The 12,452-nt window shown below is 49.5% G+C and overlaps 1 long non-coding RNA gene across 1 annotated transcript; it reads right to left on the bottom strand.

The window, feature by feature from the left end:
* Nucleotides 1–1,249: 1,249 nt before the first annotated feature.
* LOC125427319 lies at nt 1,250–11,690 on the bottom strand. Its single transcript, XR_007243663.1, has 2 exons — nt 11,580–11,690; nt 1,250–1,440 (listed from the first exon to the last, which is right to left on the bottom strand). It is a non-coding gene; the product is annotated as an uncharacterized LOC125427319 (long non-coding RNA).
* Nucleotides 11,691–12,452: the final 762 nt, after the last annotated feature.

Below are 12,452 nucleotides of genomic sequence, written 5' to 3'. Positions count from 1 at the left end.
CCTCGCTGCAATGAGCTCCTGGCACTCAAGGGAGGCGTGTCGTTCTCTTGAAGCCAAGGTGGCAAACCGGAGAAGCTGAAAGAGGCAGAGAGGGTGACAGGCGAGGCTTTCAGGGACCTAACAGCCGGGTTCCACTCCCAAGGTGACATCTCTTCAGATGTCATGGAGAATGAAGGCCTTAGGGGTGGAGGTGCCAGTCTGAGGTGGGGAAGATGCTCCCTTAGATGGGATCCCTTCCTTAACTGGTGATCAGCTATCTCTGGCACTGAGGATACCCTCGGGGAGGTGGGGGCTCCTTAGTAGTAGGTGATTCGATCATTACAAATGTAGAGAGTTGGGTTTGTGAGGCGATGACCTTGGTGACTTGCCTGCCTGGTCGCGAAAGGTTCGCGGATGTCACGCTTAGATCTAGATAGGCTTTTAGACAGTGCTGGGGTGGAGTCAGCAGTTGTGGTCCACATTAGCTCTGACATTGTTAAGGAAATGTAGCGAGGAGGTTCTGGAAGCTAAATTTAGGCTGCTAGGAAACAGGTTGAAGTCCAGGACCTCAAGGTGGCATTCTCAAATGCTACCCGTTCCAGCACTTGGGCGAGGCTAGGCAAGCCCGAGGAGATACAGGGTCTCAATAAGTGGATGAGAAGGTGGGTGTAAAGGCAGAGGGTTTCAGATTTGTCAGGAACCTGGGAACCTTTTGGGACAAAATGAGGCCTGTACAAAGCGGGGCCGGGCTTCATCTTAACCAAAGAGGAACCAGGCTGCTGGCTCAACGATAAAAGGTGGCAGAACAGCTTTTAAAGCCCCGATCACTGGGGAAAGCCGACAGGAGCTGAGAGCTTAGGTTCGAATACAGTATCTATGGGGATGCAGACAGAGAGAGGAGGTTTTCTAAATCAACCACAGCCTGGCGAGGAACATAGCAATGTGCATGTGACAAGAGATAGTGTCTACAAAAGACTTGAGGGTAAAGCACATAAATCCCAGGTTAAGGACAGAGACAGGGTATACAGGTGTCTCTATGCTAATAGAAGAAGCATTCGACCTAAAATGGGGGAGCTAGAGTACAGAGTTTTGAAGGAGGACTTTGATATAGTGGGCATTACAGAGACATGGTGGAATGAAGAGAACCAGTGGGATGCTGTTATACCAGGCTACAGGCTCTATAGGAAAGATAGGACAGGGCGCATTGGGGGTGGAGCTTGTAGTCGACCCACGTGGTCCAGCAGTAAGAGCGAGGGCCGAGGCGGAGATATTAACATCCTGGTGGGAGATCGCCAGCAGCGGGGAGCCGGAGGGTCCGTGTTCCTGGCGAGAGTCTCAGCGTGCTGGTTCCTGGCACCTTTTATTGTTATTCTATAGAGTGTAGGAGGGAGGACGAGGGAGTTCCGGGAGAGCCCGAGGCCGGGAGGTCGAGGGAGATCATCATGTGATGCATGATCTGACCTGGCTACGTGTAGAGAGGAGCGGAAGGGTCTGAGCCTAATCCTAACCTGGGGGCAAGACCATTGTCGCTGCGCCCGGTGACTGAAACCAGGCTCTGATTCATGACCCGTGACTCATAGGGGATGAGAGTAGAGGAGTGCGGTGCGACCAGAAGGCAGTAAGAGTCCGTTAGGCGTTCCAACGTTCTACTGCAGTGCTGCTGGGTCAGCAGTGCATTACCCTTTACATCAAAGAGAGCATAGTATCACATAAAATAGACAATGCAAGGGGAGCTGGTTCCCCTACAGAATCACTGTGGATATCAATACCAGGTGTGAAGGACAGTTTAATATTAGGAATATATTATCGTCCTGACCAAGAAGTGTACAAGAGGATTCTGAGATGAAAAAAAGAAATTAGAGGCCAGCAAGAAACAAAAATGTAGTGGTAATGGGTGATTTTAACTGTCCCCATATGAAACTGGAAAATGCATGTTCAGGTCATAGTAAGGAGAGAGCATTCCTGGATATGCTAAATGACTGTGGCTTAGAGCAGATGGTTTGTGGAACCAACCAGGGGGGAGAGTTGATCCTAGATCTAATTCTATGTGGGACCCAGGACCTGAATTGCAGGAAGTCAGTGTTGTTGAGCGATGGGAACAGCCACGACCACAATGCTGTCAGATTCAGTATCTCAGCATCTTTGAACAAGTGGCAACTACTAATGTAGTTACATTAAAAGCCTTCAGAAGGGAAATTTCTCAAAGATGAGGGGATAGTCGCAGGAAGCTGAAAGGAAAATCAAGAGAGAGTCAAAACATCCAGGATGCTTGGAGGTTATTTAAAAGAAACACAGTAATAAAAGCTCAGCTGGAATGTGTTCCACAGGTTAGAAAAAGGCAGCACCCAGTCCAAAAGAAAGCCACCATGGTTATACAAGAGAGGTTGAGAGAATTATCAGAAAAAAAGAAAAGTCGTCTTTTAGAAAATGGAAGTCCAGTTTGGCTGATGAAAGAATATGAGAGGGAAATAACAAAATGGTGGCAAAAAGAGAAGCAAGTTAGCTGTAAGGGAGGCAAAAAAAGGGATTATGAGAGCCTTGCAGCTATGAACAAACATCAAGACCAGCAACAAACAGTTCTTCAAAGTACATCAAAAAGCAGGAAACCAGCAAGGGAAGCGGTAGGCCCCCAAGTTAGATGACAAAGGAACAAAGGGTGTGCTAAAAGATGGCAGGGAGATTGCAGAAGCTGAATGAATTCTTTGCGAATCTGTCTTCACCGCAAAGGAGGGTGCAGGAATTTCCTGCACCTGAACCAAGCTTCTTATGGGAGGCCAGAATCCACAGGAACTAGCAAGAGATAGTAGTGGTAGACAAGGGGAAGAAGTTCTGGCAGCCATTGATAAACTAAATCATTGCAAATCCCTGGCCCCAGCGATTGCATCTTACACCCAAAAAGGAGGTTCTTTAAAGAGCTCCAAGCATGAAATTGCTGAGCTTCTCACTTTCTAAGATGCAACTTTATCCCTGAAATCAGGCTCCATCCCTGAAGAACTGGAAAGATGGCCAATGTCACACCAATCTTTAAGAAAGGATCTAGGGGGGGACCGAGGAAATTACAGAAGGAGCCAGGTCAGTTTGACATCTGTTCCTGAAGTAGAATTAGTAGAATCTATCATTAAAGATAAAAATTATAAAACATGTAGAAAAGCTAAGCACCTGCTGAGAAAGAGTCCAGCATGTGACTTTTTAAGCAGAGGCAAATCCTGTCTTTACGAGCTTACTAGGAGTTCTTTGAGGGGTGTAAAACAGGCATGTGGACAGTAGGAGTGAACTGGTGGACATTGTCTACTTGGATTTCCAAAGGAGCTTTTGACAAAGTTCCTCACCAGAGAACTGTTGAGAAAACTCAGCAATGAAAGGAATAAGAGGGAAGTCCTCCCTATGGATTAAAACTGGTGGTTGAGAAACAGGGAAACAAAGAGTGGGTGTAAATGGGAAGTTCTCACAATGGAGAGATGTAGGGAGTAGGTGTCCCTGGCAAAGGATCCGCTTTTGGGACCAGTGCCAAAGTCTTCTAACCTATTCATAAATGACCTCTGGAAGTAGGGGTGGGTAAGTGATGGTGGCCAAGTTTTGCAGATGATACCAAATTATGTAGGGTGGTAGGGAACCTACAAAAGGATTGCGCGTAAGAGCTCCAAAGCGGACCTTTGATAAATTAGGTGAAGTAAGGCTCCAGAAATGGCAAATGCAGTTCAATGTAGCAAAATGTAAGAGTGATGCACATAGGGGCAAAAAAATCCCAAAACTTCACATACCGCATTACAGGGGTCAGTGCTATCCAGTCACATGAACCAGGAAGAGGGATTTAAGAAACGTCTTAGTTGCAGTAGTTCCATGGGATATGTCAACTCAATGCATGGCAGACAGCTGTGAAAAAGGCAAGCTCTATGCTGGGGATCATTAGAAAAAGGAATCTGATAATAAAACTGCAAAAGATTGTCATGCCCTTATATAGAAGCAGTGAATGCGACCGCCTTGGAGTACCTGTGTGTCCAGTTCTGGTGGCCCGCATCTCAAAAAAGGATATTGAGGAGATAGAAAAAGTGCAGAGAAAGGGCAAATCCTTCAGGATGATTGAGGGACTGGAGCAACTCTTCCCTATGAGGAGAGGCTGTGCCAGCGTTTGGGACTCACTGGACTGTTTGGAGAGTGGCGACTGAGGGGGGGATATGATTGAAGCTCTACAAAATTATGCATGGGGTAGAAAATGTTGACAGAGAGAATTTTTCTCTCTTTCTCACTGTCTACCTAGGAACCAGGGGCATTCATTGAAAATGCTGGGGGGGGGGGAAGAATTCCAGATCACTAATAGGAAACACTTCTTCATAGCGAACGGTGATCCAATGGTGTTTGGAATATGCTGCCACAGGGGAGGAGGTGGTGATGGCCACTAACCTGGATAGCGAAAAACTTTAAAAGGGGGGGCTTGGACAGATTTATGGAGGAGAAGTTGATTTGTATGGCTTACCAATCTTGATCCTCTTTTGATCTACAGAGATTGCAAATGCCTTAACAGACCAGCGTGTCCGGGGCAACACGCCTTGAAGGCCATTGAGTCCACATCCTGCATGTGAGCTCCCAAAAGGCGCACCTGAGGTGGGCCACTGCGAATTAGCAAGAGAGCTGGACTAGATGGACTTTGGTCTGATCCAGCTGGCTTTGTTCTTATGTTCTTATGTTCTTGTATGTTTCTTAACCCCACTTATTTATACTTAGAAGTGCCAATAAGTGGCGATTTAATACGAATACTATGAGATTTTAGTTTAGAAAAAAAAGCGGTTGGCTCACAAGGGCGTCGCGTTTACTCCAGAGTAAAGCTTGAGGTGGTAGTCAAGTGAAGCTTTGCTTTGAAGAAACTGTTACCAACTCTTCCAACTGGTGAATCATGATCCCTAGGGAGGTTTACTCAGAAGCAAGCCCCATTGCCAGCAAACAAAGCCTACTCCCCAGGTAAAGAATCGCTACGCTTTAGTTCTTCACACTTGAAAATCAGTGGGGTTTAACAGCACTTAACAAGGGTTACTCTACACTGCTTCCCCCCAAAACTAAAGGGATGCAGACAGAGGGAGGAGGTTTTCTAAAATCAACCACAGCATACTGGCGAGGAACATAGCAATGTGCATGTGACAAGAGATGAGTATCTACAAAAAGAGAGCATCTTGAGGGTAAAGCACATAAATCCTGCAGGTTAAGGACAGAGGCAGAATTATACAGGTGTCTCTATGCTAATAGAAGTTGAAAAATTACGACCTAAAATGGGGGGAGCCTAGAGTACAGAGTTTTGAAGGAGGACTTTGATATGAGTGCGGGCATTACAGAGACTTGTGGTGGAATGAAGAGAACCAGTGGGATGCTGTTATACCAGGCTACGGGCTCTATAGGAAAGATAGGACAGAGGCATGTTGCATTGGGGTGGAGCTTGTAGTGGAGCCGCATTGGTCAGCCGTAGGAAACTTGAGGCGAGGCGCTTGGCGGAGATGGCACACATCTGGTGGAGATAAGCCAGCACTTGGCCGAGGAGCCGGAGGAGTCCTGATGTTCCTGGCGAAGTCTCCTGGCGTGCTGGTTCCCTGGCACCTTTTATTGTTATTCCTATACGGAAGTGTGGGAGGGGAGGACGGGGGGGAGTTCAGCGGAGCTTGGCGGGGAGAGGCGAGAGGAGGAGTGAGGGGAGATCATCATGCTTGATGCATGATCTCTCACCTGGCTACGTCTTGGAGAAGGCGTGAGAGGGAGCCGGTCTGAGCCGTAATCCCCTCACCTGAGGCAAGACCATTGTCCCCTCGCCCATTGATCTAAAGGCAGACAGTTCATGAATCCCGTGGACTCATAGGGGATGAGGAGTAGAGTGTGGTCGCGACCAGAAGGCGTGGAGTCGTTGGCGGATGCTCCAACGTTCTACACCGCGGTGCTGCTGAGGTCAGCAGTGCATTACTACATCTCCCTCCCTTTTTTTACATTTTTAGAAGAGGGACCCGAAAATGCTAGGGGTGATTTAAAGGAGGGCTGGCTTGTTCTCCCTCCATGCCGTCTGAGTCCAAGCTGGCCGAAAGGCTGCTTGTGCTTAACATTAGAACTTGGTTGCGGGGGGTAAAGGGGAAACCGAGGGGGCTTCTTGGCATGGGTTACAGGCAATATTAGAGCATACATTGAACGGCAGAAACAAGATCCAATAATAGAGGCATACAAATTAGAAACCAATGCAAGAGCTGGCCACAATAGCGCTCGAACCATCCTCCCGGCCAGCCAGCTCCAGAGGGCTACGACCACCAATAGAGACAAAGCATCATACCTTCCAGATTAAGATACAACTTCCTGCAGTTAGCGACTTTCATATGAATCAATTCGGGGAATTATCAGAGAGATTAAAGCAACACATATGCGATACGTATTTTTCACCCAACCTTGGTGATGCAACAACAATAAGTAATCAATAGCGGCCGCGATTCATCTAAGGTAGATTCGCAGCGAAGTTCCTGCTGCTTTCGGAGGCCAGGGCATCCAGAGGCGGTGGAGGTAGAAGTTGATAGAACCCTTAAGAAGAGGCATTGGCAGGCCAGAGCGGCCGATGGTCTTTAGTGTTACATGGAAACAAGTCAGGGGACTCCCACAGAAGTCGCAAAGGGAAACATACTCCTTGGCTGGGCGCTCTAGAGCAGCTCGTCATCCACGACAAAAGGGGGGTCGAAGGGAGGCGGGGCCGGCACGGTGCTTGGGCCCCTCCCGAGGTGAAGCCTGGATGCAAAACAATGGTAGAAGGCAGCATTAGAGAGTCCCGGCAGGCAGATAGAGGCGGGGAATACAGCAACAGCAAAATCACGATAACTTCACAAACATTAAGGCGTACGGTAACTTCAATAATCCAGTAGAGGTCCATAGTATTCTCAACAATTCCCTTGGAGAATTGGCTCCAATGGGCATAAAAGGGCAAGGCATCAGACATTCATGCGTTGGCAACAATACATACAAGACATGCATGTTTGTAGATAGAAGCTGACATCCTTATAAATGAAAACAATAAAACATAGCTAAACGGTACCCCATAGGCTAGATGTAGGGAAGGAGAAGGCAACCCGGTGGTTGCATAATTGTCCAATGCATGGCTCTTTGCTGGGTTTGACTACCAAAGCTACAGAAGCGACTGAATTTAGAGTCCATATATAGCGTTTCTCAAAGAGCGTGGGGAGCCAGCTACTGAAGTAGTCTTTAGCATTACGGGTTCGAGTGACTCTCATGAGCAAGGTTGTGAGAGAGTAGCGTACGGTTCCAACAATTATTCAAAGCTGACTGAAAACAGCTGGAGAGTTTCAGGGAATTGGTTAATCCTATCAGGAATGTTCCTGGCTGCAATTCCAAGAAGTTTCAGCCAGAGTGGCTGCAGAGAAGGGAGAGGAATGAAGCAGCTGTAGATGAGGAGCTAGCTGACACACAGCTGATCAACCTTTGAGCCATTAGCTGGCCCAGGGCTGCCATTCCCCTGGGGGGGGGGCAGCGAGGGTTAGATCTCCCATTGGAAGAATGGGTGTACGCACTGGTTCCAGAGAGGGTCCCTCCTTTAATCTTGGCCCAGGCTGAGGGGTGTCCGGGTTCTCTCAACAGGGGAAGCGTGAGGGTCGGATCCCTCCCAGGGGAGGCCCAGCTCCATCTCCCGAGGATGGGGAGCTGGCCCTGTGGCATGGTGAGCCTGGACTCCTGTATAGAAAGAGAAAAAACAAAAGCACGCTTTTTTCCCCAGAGGGTTTTAGGTGCTGGCTGGAGTTGAAGGTTCTTATAGATGACAATGGAAAGCCAGAGGCCCACAGGTGGGGGGGGGGGGGCAGGCAATTTTGATAGAGGAATAGAAAAGAGTACTTTGGATATGGTCTTGCTGGATGAGACCCAGTTGGGTCCAATAGGGAGGAACTGCTCTCCCCTTTCTTTTCGCTTTGTTTTGGCCAAGCTTTTCTTTAGGTGCAGTTGGCCCCATTCCGACAAACGATCACTTACAGCTGCATACGCAAAGGCGACACCTGAGCAGCGAATAGTACTTGAAGGCTTAGGAGAAGGGAGAGAGGTCACAACCAAGATTACGGCAACTTAAACGAATTCACAATGGTACAGTCATATAAGTAATATAGCATTCATAGGAAAGAGATTTAGAAGAAAGATGCAAAGAAGAAAACAGTTCCCTGGGCTTGAGGTTTTGATCACACGAAAGCAATTTGAGAGGGGGTTTGCAAGGAAAAAACCTTTTGTCAGATCCCAGGATCTAGGGGTGGGGAGATGCGTCCCAGCCCCATGAGATGAGAGAAGGAGAATTATTACTTGAGAAAGAAGGCATGGGGGGGAAGGAGTTTGGAAGTCAGAAACTCTACCTTCCCCTCCTGTAAAAGAGACTTTGGGCGGTTTGGGCTTTCGCTTCCTCACCTTCCTGGCAGCCGAGGAGCTGTGTAAGATAGAGGCAATGTGGCTGAGAGACCCCCTTGGCACTGTGATCAGCTTAGCCAGGGAGCTCAGCAGAGAATGTGGGAACATGAAAATGATTTTGGCTTCATATGTGTAATCCTAAGTACCATGAAATGTGGCAGTGTGAAGGCTCCACAGATGAATGAAGGAGAAAAGGTTCTCAAGGAAAGGTTTGAAGAGAAGAGTTTGAGGGTTTTAAACTAAGATTAAGGCGTCTGACCTTGAAGCAGGTCCCCATCTGGCCTCCTAGAGGCATGCACACGAAGCCGGGCGCGTCCTGTTTTAGAGGTTGATGCTGTAATGGCCCGGCTTAAGCCTTTCAAGGTACATTGGCACACACCGTAATCAGGAAGGAGAAAAAACTTTTAATTGGAAGCACAAGAGCATAGCTTAGAAGCAATGGAAAAAAATCCTCCTCTGGCGTATGAGGGAGAACTAGGGGTCTCTTGAAGGGGGGGCAAGACATACAGGACAGCATACACTTAGGCCACAGAGCACATATAAAGTAGCGACGGAGAGATTGCAACTCTGATTTGAGATCTTGCTCTCTCCTGAGGAGTACTGGCTTGATCATTTGCTGCCCAGCTGGGAGCTTTGAGCTTAGGGCTTTGCACAGGCTCAGAGGCTATGAGATCTGGTTTGAACCTTACACAGCTGGAGAGGGGCCAAGGGGGCTTCCTCTTCCACGAGAAGGGACTTTTTTGGCTTAAGGCCATTGTGCGAAAGCATCTTCCCCTTTCCATGCCTCGTGTCCTGTAGATTGGCTATGGGGCATTCTGAGTGAGGGTTCAAAACCAGTAATTCTCTTCCGTCAGCATTTCTTTCTGTTGCACAATTCAGTGACTGTGGACTCTGCAGAGACGTTGCAACGCAGCGTGCCATTCTGGGGCACTTGGCGGGAGAGCATGAGTGACTTTGGAAGTAGAAGGGGCTAGCAGTAGCAGGGAGTATAGGCGTGGGGGGGGGGGAGCAAGCTGGCAAAACCAGCCCAATGGTCTCCGTGGGGATGGGATCACTATACTGAGCTGGGAGCAGCCGAAGATCTCATGTAAGGAGCTCGGGGGAAGGAGTTTGAGGTGCGGATCTTAGTTTCGGGCTGAGGAGATGCCAGTGCGCTGGCCTCTAGCCAGCGGGCATTGGGGCGCCCGGTCTTGGAGCTTCCCCTTCCTGGGGGTCGCCGCCCCTCTGGGGAGGAGCCCTCCTCTCACGTCAGGAGTTGTAGGCCCCCCACGCCGGCGGGCAGCTCTACAATTCCTCCCGAGGAAATGTCCTGGCTTACGCAGAGTGAGACACTCGTCTCGGGGCTGTCTCATGGCAGCCCGGAGAGGGGCGGCGGCTAGAAGAGCTGTAGCGACTTGATAGGAAAATCTGACCCGGTGATATCCTGGCAAGCTTGAGCATGTAGGCCAGCTCGGGGAGTTCCTTCCCTGGGAGGCCTGTGATAAGCTTTCTGCGGCACTCCAAGCCCGGAGCATTCTCCTTGGCAAGGCGCTTAAGGAGTTAAGCCCTGGGCCTCGCTCGTTGTCAACCTTACCTGCCTCTTGAGGGCCTCCTGGAGCCCCGGGTTCACAAACTCAGCATAGAGGCTCCTTGAAGGCTTCTGCGGTGCTAGAAAAACTTTGGGTTGGGCCCGTCCGGTATTGGGGATTCTTTCTAAAAAGCGCCTTGCCAAAGGCATTCCTCGTGAAAGCGACCGTAAGGGTGCGGCCACCCGGCAGGAAGCCAATCTGATTGTTAGGGAATTACTGAAGAGGCATCGGAAGGCCGCAGTTAAAGCTGTCTTGCGGTGTAGAGCCGCCCATGGGAGTGCCAAGCTGCCTGCTAAAAAAGCATTGCATGGCCAGCGAACTTCATCTCCCAGATCTAAATTATTGCAGGGCTCAGGAGCATCGCTTAAAAGGTGGTCTTCCAGTGGCGTCGGGAACCATTGGGTGATTCCTGCATGTGATTGCCTCCAAGTGCATGCCTCTCAATGCGTGAGGGCTGGTGAAACCACTACGTCCCGCTTTATCGCTTTCTGCGAGACTCAGTGAGGAATAAAAGTTATAGCTTAAAGAGGCGGTAATCATTTTCGACAACCAGCCGGGCTGGTTGCCATATCCTCCTCCTCGGTATCTGTAGAATGGGCCGGAGAACAATGTCGAGAATATACGGCATTGTCTTCCGTCAAGGGTTTTCTTCTTTCTTTGCAGATCGTGGCTGTCACGGCTCTGCGGCGTAGAGTTTCCAAAACCTAGCGCCATTAAACCTGCGTCACAGTGGCGTAGACGGAGGAGAGTAACCCGGAAATGAAGGCCCGAACAAGGGGAAGCTGGGCAGCGGGAGAGTAAAAGAAATGGCCGAAGGAGCAAGGGGGCAGAAGGAGGACAGGTGTCCAATTTAAGCGGATAGAGAAAATTCCGGGTTGAAATTGAAGGTGAAGGATCGAAAGGAGGCTGACCCTACGGCAAAGGGAGCCATAGGTCTGCAGGCTGATGGCGACATAACATTTGCTCCACGTCAGTAGCAGTGACATCGGTAGCGGGCTCTGTATGCCCGAAGAGTCGCGATGTTTCAGTCCTTAAGATTAATGTCCCCCCCTCTGGGTACCATGGACATTGAGCTTCAATCTCTCCTCAACCAATTTGCGCCAGCTCCCTTCTCTTCGGACCCTGCATTTACCGTTAGCAGCTTTGAAGTTAAGTCAGCGTGCTTGTCATAAGCCCTGCTTTTGCAAGCTCCCATACTCCTGCCGGTGTTCCGTCGGTTGAAGTGTCGGGGCCAGCGAGTCTCTGGATGCGCCGATCCAGAGGACAGGCTGATACGCGGCGGAAGTGGTCCCTGGATCTGCGCCGAATCCAGCGGACCGGTACGCTTGGCCCCTTTCCAAGCGGCGGTGAGCAGGGTGGAGATTCCGAGGATTCCCGGGTTTGGCACCAGCTTGTAGTGCGACCGCGTGGTCAGCGTAAGAAGCGAGGCGAGACGGAGATAACATCTGGTGGAGATCGCTAGCGGGAGCCGGAGGTCGTCCGTGTTCCTGGCGAGTCTCTCCGTGCTGGTTCCTGGCACCTTTTATTGTTATTCTGTCAGGCGTGTAGGAGGGAGGACCCGGGGAGTTCCGAGAGCTGGAGGCCCGGAGGTCGAGATCATCATGTGATGCATGATCTCACCTGGCTACGTGCGGAGAGGAGCGTAAGCGTCTGAGCCTAATCCTCACCTGGGGGCAAGACCATTGTCTCTGCGCCCGGTGACTGAGCCAGACAGTTCATGACCCGTGACTCACAGAGGATGAGGGTGGGGAGTGCGGTAGCGACCAAGAGAGCGTGAGGTCCGTTGGCGTTCCAACGTTCTACCACGGTGCTGCTGGGTCAGCAGTGCATTACTACAGTTGCCCTTTACATCAAAGAGAGCATAGTATCACATAAAATAGACAATGCAAGGGGAGCTGGTTCCCCTACAGAATCACTGTGGATATCAATACCAGGTGTGAAGGACAGTTTAATATTAGGAATATATTATCGTCCCCCTGACCAAAGTGTACAAGAGGATTCTGAGATGAAAAAAGAAATTAGAGAGGCCAACAGAAACAAAAATGTAGTGGTAATGGGTGATTTTAACTGTCCCCATATAAACTGGAAAAATGCATGTTCAGGTCATAGTAAGGAGAGAGCATTCCTGGATATGCTAAATGACTGTGGCTTAGAGCAGATGGTTGTGGAACCAACCAGGGGAGAGTGATCCTAAGATCTAATTCTATGTGGGACCCAGGACCTGGTGCAGGAAGTCAGTGTTGTTGAGCCGATAGGGACAGCGACCACAATGCTGTCAGATTCAGTATCTCAGCATGCGAACAAGTGGCAACTACTAATGTAGTTACATTCGCCTTCAGAAAGGAAATTTCTCAAAGATGAGGGGGATAGTCTTGGCAGGAAGCTGAAAGGGAAAATCAAGAGAGTCAAAACTGTCCAGGATGCTTGGAGGTTATTTAAGAAACACAGTAATAAAAGCTCAGCTGGAATGTGTGTTGTTCCACAGGTTAGAAA

The sequence above is a fragment of the Sphaerodactylus townsendi genome, linkage group LG02 (genome assembly GCF_021028975.2).
Source record: "Sphaerodactylus townsendi isolate TG3544 linkage group LG02, MPM_Stown_v2.3, whole genome shotgun sequence".
Classification (NCBI taxonomy): Eukaryota; Metazoa; Chordata; class Lepidosauria; order Squamata; family Sphaerodactylidae; genus Sphaerodactylus; species Sphaerodactylus townsendi.
This window is presented reverse-complemented; position numbering and strand designations above follow the sequence as displayed.